Source organism: Bemisia tabaci, chromosome 2 (assembly GCF_918797505.1).
Source record: "Bemisia tabaci chromosome 2, PGI_BMITA_v3".
Lineage (NCBI taxonomy): Eukaryota > Metazoa > Arthropoda > Insecta > Hemiptera > Aleyrodidae > Bemisia > Bemisia tabaci.
In genome coordinates, this window is record NC_092794.1 from 30,505,588 (window position 1) to 30,518,232 (window position 12,645).

The 12,645-nt window shown below is 39.4% G+C and overlaps 1 protein-coding gene across 9 annotated transcripts in view; it reads right to left on the minus strand.

Annotated features, from left to right (window-relative positions):
• PsGEF (Protostome-specific GEF) overlaps positions 1 to 12,645 on the minus strand; it is a 516,326-nt gene that overhangs the window by 55,306 nt on the left and 448,375 nt on the right. The window lies entirely within an intron of this gene.

Consider the following 12,645-nt stretch of genomic DNA (forward strand, 5'->3'; position numbering starts at 1 on the left):
TCACGATCCGCTTCAAAAATTTTGGCTACTTTGGGGTCTTGCATACCCGTTTTAAATTTTGTTGGGTCGATTTGGTACCAAGCTTCTTTAAAGCGTTGGAAAATAAAGACGGTAGGACCTTTAGATGGGGGCATTTTGGAGTCAAATGCACCAGGTAACACTACTTCGTATATCGACGGTGAAACTACCAGACCACGTATCTCGTTTGCGGTGTTTAAAAATCTCCACTCACATTTTATTTTTTTGAAGGAGATCAAATCAATATCATTCCTTACAATTTTCACAGATTTTTCTCCGCACAAAGAGGAAAAATCACGGAAGTTTTCACGACTTGACGTTGAGTAGTTTTCTATTTAAATAATAAAGTATGACAGGAAGTCTGCGACGTCACAAACCGAGATACGTGGTTTGGTAGTTTCACCGTCGATATGTGGTGCCTGCAAGGCAAGTATAAAATATCTATCTCAAGTTTTTGCTCTAGCAAAACCGCACTGTCCTGTCTTGTCATCCAGCGAATCCTGGAGGAGCCATCTCAACATGCTTCAACGTGTTTCTGCTGATCCTAGATCCGCGCGTATAGATCTTAAACGCAAATTTTACGTTGAACTACGGTAAAACTTAGTACTAACGGCAATTTATCACGCCTTTTTTTTTAAATTATCATGTTTCAGTAGACACTGCCTATAAACGTAACTCCTGAGTAGGACCCGAAAAATCGTGTTTTTCCGTAACTTTGAGGGTTTGAAACATGAATTTGCATAATTTTTAGCCCAAATCTGATGATTTCACGTGAAAGAGCACTAAAAAATGTGTACTATTGCAAATTTTCATACGTCTACATGCAATAATGCGTGCCCAAAGTTCAGGGCGAAATGCCGTGAAAGCCCGATTTGCTGAAAATCGTATTTTCGTGCGCCGCAACTTTGGCGCCATTGCGGCATGGGTAACATTTTTTTTTTTTTCCTTTTTTCCCCCGTTATTTTTTCATAAAAAGGAACCGATTGCAGGGTTTCGAACTTAGAATTTCTCAAAGGTCCAAAATAAGGACCTTCCTAAGGTACAGACACGTATCAAACCCTTAAATCTCTGATCGCACCAAAAACTATTCCAGAAGTAACTTATGATGATATTATTGCTCAATTGAAGAAACATTTGTCTCCACCTCCAAATAAGCTCTTGGAGCAACATAGATTCTTATCTAGAACTCAAAGTGATTCTGAATCCATAAGTAATTATGTAACAGCACTGCGTGGTTACCTTGAAAATTCCGATTTCAAATATCCATGTGGTGGTAGTATTGCAAACCAATTCCTTAGAGCTCAGTTTATAAGATGAATTAAAAGTTCTACGATCAGAGAAAAGTTGTAATGCGAAAGGGAATTAGACTTCGATAAAGCTGTAGCTCTGGCCTTGTCTTTGGAAAATTCAGAACTAGATAACCTAGAAATCAAGAATGGTATCAGTAACGGCTCATCAAATCATGTTAATAAAGTTTATAACACTCATCATTCCAGATCCTCTTCTCAACGAGCACATCACAGCGGGAACGATGACAGAGGCAATACATCTCATCAAAGGAACAAGAGTAACCAACGGTACCATCAACGCAGGTCCTCTCAGAGGTCGTATCGCAAACCCAAGCGCAAGATCGATTATGGGAAACTTTTCATCGCAGACTTATGCATCAGGTGCGAACTGAGTAATCACCGGGCGTCCGATTGTAGAACTAATAATCCTGCTAACCTCAGATGTAACTCTTGTAACACCAAAGGGCACGCGAGTAAAGTTTGCATTAAATGTCTGCTTTCCCAGATTGTCAAGTCTATTGAAAACGTTAATCTCAATGACATTATTAACTTCGAACCATCATATGATAGTAACGTTCTCTCTGCAGTCAACTTGTTGGATCCATGCAGCGACGAGCATGAAGATGCGGGCAAATATTTTGCTTCAGTTCTAATTAACGGCAGGAAAACTAACTTCGAGGTCGATTCAGGATGTGGTTACACCTTGCTTCCAGAAAGTGACTTCCAAAAACTGGAATCAAGTGTGCAACTATTCCCTGCGCGACAAAATTTTAAATCATATGATCACGGAATCATTAAACCGATTGGCTATGCCAAGGCGTCGGTTACCTTCAACAACATCACAGCTCATGTTCCTTTCTATGTCGTGCCTTCTCATTTATCACCTATTTTGGGAAGGTCATGGATTCGACGCTTCAAAATAAATCTCAACGAACTTGATACTGTCAATAATCTCAACGCTTATAATTCTAATTCTAATGAGCACATGCCCTCTGTAAATCGTATCACCATTCAAGATATACGACATCAATTCCCTGAAATTTGTGAGCAAAAAGTAGGGAAAATACCTAATATTCAATGCTCGCTGCCGCTTAAAGCTACAGCAAAACCTAAATTTATCAAAGCGCGTGACCCAGCTTATGCAATTGAACAAGCAGTTGATGATGAATTGGATGAACTAGAGAAAAATGGAATCATCACGAAAACTAATACTAGCCAGTGGGGCTCCCCTTTATTGCCAGTTCCAAAACCAGAAAGCAAAGTTCGCCTCTGTGTAGATTACAAAGTGAGTGTTAACCCTAAGTTAGATGATTATCATTTTCCGATTCCCCGCATCGAAGAATTGCTTAGCCAATTAAAAGATTCAAATGTATATCGTAAAATCGACCTCTTCAAAGCATACCTTCATGTAGAAATGGACGAAGAGTCCAAGAAAATTCAAACTATTTCAACGCATCGTGGCACATACCTCATGAATAGATTAAGTCTAGGCATCAAGACTGCGCCAAGTCAGTCCCATCAAATTCTAGGCCGCATCCTTACTAACCTTAAAGGAATTGTTTGGTATTTCGACGACATCATTGTACATGTAAAGTGCGAAAAAGCATTCTTAAAACTAAAAGCTCAGATTGCCAGTGATAGAGTTTTGGTATCTTACGATGTAAACCTTCCAGTAACTGTGGCTTGCGACGCAAGTCCATGGGGTTTAGGAGCGGTTCTGTCGCACATTATCGATGGTGTAGAAAAGCCGATTATGTTTGTTTCAAGATCACTCTCTCCTATGCCGAGAAAAACTATAGTCAGTTAGACAGGGAAGCTCTTGGTATTGTCTTTGTTCTAGACAAATTCTTCATGCACCTCTATGGTCGTAAATTTGTGTTATTAACTGATAACAAGCCTTTAGCCCGGATTTTTGGTCATAACAAAAAACTTCCTCCAATGACAGCTGCAAGACTTTTGCGCTATGCTGCTTACCTGTCGACATTCAACTATGAAGTCAAGCATCGCACTAGCGAAGAAAACGCAAATGCGGATTTTTTATCTCGTTTTCCAGTTTCAGATGTGAGTCCACTGGGTAACCAACCTCTCCTAGATTTTGAAATGTCTGCTTGTCAAGATCAAACGATTCATCAAATCTCAAACAGTGAAATTACCAGTAATGACAATGTTAACGCTACAGCTGCTGATACTGAACTCTCCAATATTTTAGCCAAGCTGCGTTCTGATGCTGAGGACCCAATTTCTCTCGAATTCACTATCAACAGGGGTATCCTATTCCGAGGTGAGCGAATCTATATTCCAGCAACCCTTAGGGATCAAATTCTGCAAGAGCTGCATCTAACACATCCAGGAATTTCTAAAATGAAGCAATTGGCCAGACGTTATGTCTACTGGCCTGGTATAGATTCCGATATCGAGAAACTAGTGAAAAGCTGCCACAATTGTACGTTAAACCAAACTTCTCCCAAGAGAGCACCCATGCACAAGTGGGAAATCCCGGAGGAAAACTTCGATCGAGTTCATATCGACTATGTAGGCCCAAGGGCGGGACTTTCCTTCCTCATCCTTGTGGATGCGAAATCCAAATGGCCTGAGATAAAAATATTAAGGAAAGCTCCATCCAAATGCTCGACAATTAACCTTCTTGAAGAAATATTCACCTCTCATGGGTTTCCTCAAATATTAGTTTCAGACAATGCGAGTATTTTTGCAGAAAACAACGACACTTTCGAAAAATATTGCAAAACTAGGGGCATTATGCATAAGTTCTCAGCACCCAACAATCCAGCAACAAACGGGTTAGCCGAGAAATACGTTCAAATCCTTAAATCAAAACTCCAAAAAATGGAGAGAGAACCAGGTAACATCGAAACAAAAATTCAACAAATACTTCTACAATTTAGAGCCACACCTCTAGTTGATGGGAAAAGCCCTGTAGAACGTTACCTAAATCGTCGTATTAGAATTCGTCTTGACGCGATTCGCCCAGTCATCCCGATGAAAAATTCTAATCAAAACTTCGGACCTGTACGATCGCTTCAAGTTGGAAATCAAGTTATTGCATGAACGTATCGCCATAACAAGCCTGCTTGGGACCAAGGTGTCATTTTACGAAAGTTTGGTAAACTTCACTACTTAGTTCGTCTCAAAAATGAACATATCGACGGTGAAACTACCAAACCACGTATCTCGGTTTGCGACGTCGCAGACTTCCTGTCATACTTTATTTTTTGAATGAAAAACTACTTAACGTCCAGTCTTGAAAATTTCTGTGATTTTTCCTCTTCGTGCGGAGAAAATTCTGTGAAAATTTCAAGAAATGATATTGATTTGGTCTACCTCAAAAAGTAAAATGCGAGCGTAGATTTTTAAACACCGCAAACGAGATACGTGGTTTGGTAGTTTCACCGTCGATATATTCAAGCGGCACATTGATCAACTTCGAGCATTCAATCTTCACGTTCCTCAAGAAAAACCCGTCATCGTCGAAAAACGTGTTACATTCAATGATTCTCCTCAAATTAACGTTTATCCCTCAGATTTTGTTCCAGATTTGCAGCCGGTAATTAGACCAAATCAGGAAATTCAAAAACCCTGCTTCAGTTCTCAACTAGAGCATCCAGTTTCTGCAAAACCAATGTCGGAAACCGGTCAGCTTTTACCTAAGTCAAGCTCCAGCCAACTTCCTCAAATCATCAAGCCTGCGGTTGCTAGACAAATCCCTGAAGCCGGCGGTGTACCTAGCACAACTTCTTCAAGCTCAGTGTCTGCTGGGGGACCAATCGTGGACTTAACGCAGGATGAGTCTTCCCTGATCATTCGCAAAACAGTCGGCAGGGGTCGTTCTGCAAATAGGTCTCCTCTACCAAGTGTATCAACTCAACCAGTAGTTCAACGCCCAGATAGAGTTAAGAAAGTGCCAAGCTGGCTAAAAGACTTTAAAACTTGAATTTAAAATTGCGTTAATCTTTTTTGCAGTACCTATTCCTCATCATTTTTTTTTTTTTTTATTGTCTCATGTTTCTATTTCTGATGTTAATTTCTGGCATCATCTCAGTTATGTCTTAGTTTTTTAAGGGAGGAAGACTGCTATATCCATGCCTCATGCCGGTCAAGCGGACGGTGTCAAGTATAGCGACTCCCTGACGTTGCTTGCCTCTCCTTTGTTCAGTTGGCACGGCTGCTCTGTTGGCCGGGGAAATTTCGAGTTTGCTTTGGAGCATCACTTGAGAAGTTCCCCTGGCCAATCAGAGGAGTGGATTGCTCGGCTGATCACTGGAGGGGGAAGCAACGAGTTGGTGAGGAATGTGAGTGCGTTTCGTCGGATGATTCGGTCTGTGTGCTCTGTGAAGTATGGAATACAAGTTTGTGTCATCGAATCAAATTGGGTTCTCTCTGCTCTCCCACCCGGCTAATCGCCAACCTTAACAGGCGGCCTATCCTGTAAGGCGCGAGCCGTCTAAGACCGCAGCCAGGTGCAAGCATCCTGTTATCTCTATTCAATATAGGCTCGATTTTCATCCATGAATGGCGTGTTCGTAGTTCGTTCTTCGTTTTCCTTTTTCCAGCCTCTTTAAGGCATAGTTTTTCCCCCTCGTCATTTTCCAGTCATAGCAAAGCCTAAAATGTTTCCAAGTAAATTTAAAATTTTAAAAAAATTCCGGATCTGTTGACTGGAATAATTGAAAATATTTTTTGCTGAAAGTAAGAAAAGCGTAATTTTTCTGCAGAAATTGATGGGAATAATTTCCATCACGGACGCCTCAAAATGCGTCCAAATATCTTTACAATTTCAAAAATTTCCCGGGCCAGGCCCCCCTATCAAAATGACCTGGGCATGCCTTGCAGGTAAGTCGAAACACGTTCCTGGAACAGTTCACCCGGAGTTCCGACAACCCTTCTCAAGTGGACAATGCCTGAATGAGAATGAAGTTATGTAATTGGCCGGCTTCGCTAGTCGTCCTATTTGTCGACTGTAGGTATGTAAGATTGATTTTGTTGAAAGGCATTGAATGAGGTTACCCGTGCATTCTATATGTTACAGAAGGCGTGACAGCTTTTAAATAATTGCATGGCACACCGACCGATGAGTGTAGGGCGCCGACTTTGTATCGGTGAGCTTATTGTGTGAACGCGCAGTAGTGGCCCTACGGTGAATTTGTGTTTGATTGCGAAGCGCTTTCCTCGGTTGAGATTCAGTTTGGAAAAGTGAAATTTATAATTTGGTTATGAAATTTTACGCGCTACAACTTTTGTCTTGAGAAGTTTCGTTTGAAAATGGTCTCAAAACGAGACATTCACGAAGAACTGAGCGCGTGAATGAATTTTCCATTGCTCTTCTGCAGTCTTTTCGAGTCTTCGAGACTCGTATATGATTTTATGATGGTCACAGTTTATATCTCTCATTAGAAGTAAAGGTACTTTGCGAGAGTCACTATTACGCGAATTACCGATGTAACTGTACAAATAAGTACAATGTCAACCTACTATCACGCTTGGCGACGTTGCCAAAACCCCTCATCACTCACGGTGAACTTTGATAGACTCTAAGGCAAAGCATCGACAAATCAAGAAGTGTTTTCAGCTTCTCGTCGATTTCAACCGACAAGGACAAGACAAAGTGAAGGACAGACAAGACCGACCAATTACATAAATTATACTAACTCTCTTCCTTCTTAGTTCAGTCTCGTTTGGTCAACAATTACAAATATTCAACAATTGAGGAGCTTTCCGGAAAAAGGGCACATGGATTGCATTTTGCATAAAGGAACCACTAGCATTGCAATGTTGCTAAGATTTTGCAACTTCTTTTGTCTTAGAGGAAAAAACCCGATCATCCCTTAATAGTTTCTATTTTACTAGCTAAAAACTGTAAATTTAAGACAAAAATTACCATCTAAATTTCATAGTTTTTCACAATTTCCGCAATTTTATTACAAAGGATGAAGTTGCACAATCTCAGAATCATTGCAATGCTAGTGGTTCCTTTTAGCAAAATGCAATCCACATGTAGGTAGGTACTCGTACCTATACCGAAAAACGTGTTGCGAGAAAAATGCATTGGAAGTTTTTATTCTTATTTTCTGGGCACTAGTGATGACATACATCGGAACTGGGACACTCATATCAACATTAATACACCTTAGAATGAATAACGCCCATTGGTAAAACCTACATTTTTGTCAGTGTTGTGGGAGGAATTTTTTAAAATTTTCCGTTATGTGCCCTTTTTCCGGAAACGGACCGGTGGTCATAGTTTTTGGCTTTTAAAGGTGAATTTTCGAGACTTTAACGAGTTTCTAAACGAAAATAAATAGTTCCGATCAATTTATACATGACAATTTCGATCGCGAACGCGCGGGTGGATCATCTTCGATCATTATCAATGAAAAAGACAGGAAAGCACGCAAAAGACTCGAAAAATTCAAACTCACAAGAGACCATTAAAAATTTAATTATTAATAATTACAAAAATTCACATGTGACCAGTGCGACGCGTTGACGATCACTGCAACCCGATGATATTGTACCTATTGATCAGCAGAATCAGTGAGATGCATTTGTCACTACAAATGCATCGTGATCCTTATTAGTACCTATCACCAGCATGCCTGCCTGCGTACAGTGGGAAAAACAGCCGATCTAGCGCCGAAAAAGTCTTGACGCGCGGGGCGTTCACTTTCCCATTGATTTTTCACACTTAATCGGTCTTATACAGGGTGTCCCAAAATTCCGTACCCCTCCTCGTAACTTTTAAACGGTTAGAGATAGAAAAACGAAACTTTGGGAATGTTTCTATCTTAGAGGGGTCCATCTTCTAGGGGGGTCAAAATTTTTGTCCCTCCCCCTCCGGGGGGGCGCGGGGGCCTCCAACTTTTTTTTTCAAATGGTAACCCCTATCTTGTGATACATCATTAGAAAGAGCATAAAAAACTAAGAATTTTGGCGCAAACCGCAAATCAATATCTTAATTTTTGACCAAGTTATGATAGGTCAAAGGTCAAATTTGACCTATTTCCAAAAAATCATATCTCCGGTTCAAATTATCGCAAAGAAAAAAATAAAACGGGAAAATTTACCAAATTGTAAGCTCTTTCAAGTAAAAATCACAGAAATTACTTCAAACTAATCCTAAGGGGGGGTTCGGACCCCCAAATACGTCATTTTGAAGGTCATACGGTATTCTCGCGAAATGAGCCAATTTCCCCTTACTTTTCCTCAACATTATCTTAGTAAGTTCAAAATTAGTTCAACATTGCGTTTTCAAGTCCCCAAATTTCGAACAAAGTTTTAAAAAAAATGAAATTTAAATGGTTGAATTGAATCACCTTAAATTTCGTTTTTTGAACTTTGCTCGAAATTTGGGGGCTTGATAACGCAATGTTGAACTAATTTTGAACTTACTAAGATAATGTTGAGGAAAAGTATGGGGAAATTGGCTCATTTCGCGAGAATACCGTATGACCTTCAAAATGACGTATTTGGGGGTCCGAAACCCCCCTTAGGATTAGTTTGAAGTAATTTCTGTGATTTTTACTTGAAAGAGCTTACAATTTGGTAAATTTTCCCGTTTTATTTTTTTCTTTACGATAATTTGAACCGGAGATATGATTTTTTGAAAATAGGTCAAATTTGACCTTTGACCTATCATAACTCGGTCAAAAATTAAAATATTGATTTGCGGTTTGCGCCAAAATTCTTAGTTTTTTATGCTCTTTCTAATGATGTATCACAAGATAGGGGTTACCATTTGAAAAAAAAAAGTTGGAGGCCCCCGCGCCCCCCCTGAGGGGGGGGGGACAAAAATTTTGAAGAATGACCCCTTTAAGATAGAAACATTCCCAAAGTTTCGTTTTTCTATCTCTAACCGTTCAAAAGTTACGAGGGGGGGTACGGACTTTTGGGACACCCTGTATATCTAATCATACACTAATAATAACAATGCGCCGATTTTTTGTAAATTCAAGAGTTATTGAGCCAAATTTAGTCATGGGATCAGCTATAATTTACTTTTCCTAGAGACTGTTTTGGTTTGTGGTATTTGATCAGCCAGTAGAGTAAAATAAAATATTTCTCGTCGTTTACGCTATTGTCGGTTACTTTTTTCATTGTCCTGTGCAAGTATCTTACTTCCCACCCTTTTTTGGAAAAGTTTGTGTGCCTATGTGTTAGTGTTTCAAGGTGAAGTTATGAGTAAGAATGAACTTAATCCGCATCGTATTACTAAAGATGTGAATATAGATCAGATTGACATAGTAGGTAAATGGCATGTATTCAATATTAAGAGCAAATGAGGAGAAAAATTACGCTTGAAATTTTAAATTTCCTATAAAAAAAACCGTTGCACAGTGGAACAGCTATTACCAATCAACGGATAATCACGTTCCCTAATTTTTTTTTTCTCATTCCTGTTAAGATAACAATTGAGTTCCGAACACTTAATTTATCATGACCCTGGTAAAAATAAGCCATAAAGGCGATAGAGAAATCTTATGGCCGGCTGTAGGATTTTCTATAGCTTTTATAGCTGGCGATAGGATTTTCTTATCGCCCTTATGGCCGGCGATAAAAAGCTCTATCGCCACGAATGGCCGGCGATAGAAGGCTCAATCGCCGGCTATAGCCACGAATGGCCGGCGATGGAACGTTCAACCGCCGGCTATAGCCACGAATGGCCGGCGATAGAACGTTCAATCGCCGGTTATAGCCACGAATGGCCAGCGATAGAACGTTCAATCGCCGGCTATAGCCACGAATTGCTGGCGAGAGAAAGTTCTACAGCCGGCGATAGAAAGTTCTACAGCCAGCGATAGCCACGAATGGCCGCGATAGAACGTTCTGCAGCCGGCGTTAGCCGTGAATAGCCAGCGATAGGACATTCAATAGCTGGCCACTTGTGGATAACGGCAATAACCATCCGCTGCCAAAACAGCCATCTGTAGCCGGCAACAGAATGTTCAGTATCCGGCGATTGGAAATACGCGTGTGCACGAGGGGCAATTATAAAAGTAATTTTTTTCGAAAATCATCATAAGCGCCAGTGAATCTATCCTGGTTTCTTTTCTAAAAATATTTTTCTTCAATTTTTTCTCAATAATTCTTACTTTTCCAAAATTTGATTTGATTTTGATTTTTTTTTATTTGAATCGGCCATATACACCGTTAAAAATCGTTGATTCCGTCCAACGGAAAATCCGGATTGAGAATGAACAGGGGAGTGAGATTCAGCGCATAGGTGCTGAGATGTGTCGCATGAGTGCGCAAAGCACTCCGCACCGGAGCTTCAGTTGGGCCCTAAGTCAAGCGCACCTAGGCTATCTCTCTCTCGCACTAGCGCTATATACTGTCTCTTCTTCCCTTTAGGCCTACCAATCCAACGATGAAAATGAAAAATTTAAAGAGAGAAAATAAAAATAAGTAATAAGTAAATAATAGAATAGAATAGTGGAAATAATAGAGTAGCAGAAATAATAGAATTACAGAGACAACAGAAGAGAAATCAAATAAAGTAAATTAAATATATGATAAAATGAAGTCAAAGACTAAATTGAAGTAAAAAATTAGAGGGAGCAAGGAGATGAAGTAAAAAAATGAGGTGAAGAAAAAATAAAGTATAAGGGAAGAAACTAAATGAGGTTAAAGAATAGAATGAATTTAAAAAGTAAACATGATGAAGTATTAAAATAATTAAATAAATTACAGTAAAAAATAAAACAAAATAAGGGAATAAGAAGTAAATAATTTAAGAAAAAAAATGAAGTACTTGAAAAAATAAAATAGAGTGAAGAAAAAAATAGAGTCAGCAAGGAAATAAATCAAGTAAAACGATAAAATAAATTTAAAAAATATAGTAAAGTAAAAAGTAAAATAAATACACGGACAAATCCAGGCAGATTGAAAATATCCTAGTTTCCCGTTCAAATCGACGTTAAATATCGGTTTTGCGTCAAATAAAGGCAGCATCTGGTATAGCTTAATAGTTAGGGTCTTCGGTTTGTGTTAGGCAGGTCCCGGGTTCAATCCCTAAGGTAGGTAAAAATTTCTAATCTTCAAAATCGGGTAAATTACGTCCCAGTAGTTTCATTATTCTTATTTTTCATGGTTTCAAAATTTGTTTCCACAATTAACCCTTTTCCACCATCCCCTAGCTGCGAACCCCTAAATTTTCTATAGCCGGCGATTGAGAATTCCTACAGCCAGCCATAGGAATTCTCAATCGCCGGCTATAGAAAATTCCTATCGCCAAAAGGCCATGTTTCAATTTACCATAGGATTTTTCCTATGGCCGGGCTATAGGTAATTTGTATGGCTTATTTTTACCAGGGGAAGTGTTCTAAAATAGGAAATGTTCATAGGTAATAGTGGAAATCCATATTGTCATTTTACCAATACACATTATTTTCATAAAGGTATACTTAAAGTGAAGTATTGTCATTATTCGGAAATGTTGGCAATTAATTCCTTTCGCTCAATGCATCTAATGTTTTTCTCCTCAAGACTTAATGTGAAGTAAAACCATTTTTTAGTGCAGTAAGTGTCAAGTGAAACTGAAAATATGCCCGGAGTTAATTAATAAATTTTCTCCTCCGGGCAGGATCGAACTCACAACATTCAAAATAGGAGTGAGTGACCGTACCAACTAGGCCATCGTTTCAGCTCTGCAAGTAGCGCTGAAACAGTTGTTTATAAGCACTCGTTGCCCGAGTTGCGCGCGCAGCGCACTGCGCATACGCATTCTCCCCATGCGACTCTGTGATCTGACGCCAAACCCAACGGTTCACATTCATTCTGAGCACATCTCTAGATTTCTTCGAATATCTCTGAAAGGCTCATGAAGGCTGGTTTCAACCAAGGATCTTTGTAATCTTGATAGTATGACGAGTACGTAAATATAAATATCTCCTTGGATCTGTGTGAATCTTAGAAGATGCAGTCTTTAGAAGTTTGAATTTGTGACTTCTTCGGAGGCTAACTTTAAAAAATTGCTGTAGATCAAAACAGTGTATATAAGAGATAATAATGGTATCCTTAATTTTAGAAAGGTCAGTTATTGTAAAAAAAATCAAAAGTAACTACATGACGCACTTCAACGTAGGTACATACGAGGCTACTGAATGTAAACTCTCAGAGGCGGTCCTCCACCAGCACTGCGCTATCCGGTGCGTTTCTAATGATTATCATCGATAAAATCGACCGTATGAAGTAAAACATGACTGATTCTTGATCAGTAGATCCTCAGGAACACATACATACCAATTTTGACCATTTTCATTGATGTCGATTTTCCGACTATTTCGGCGCTAGATCGGCTGTTTTTCCCACTGTGGCGCCCTGCGCG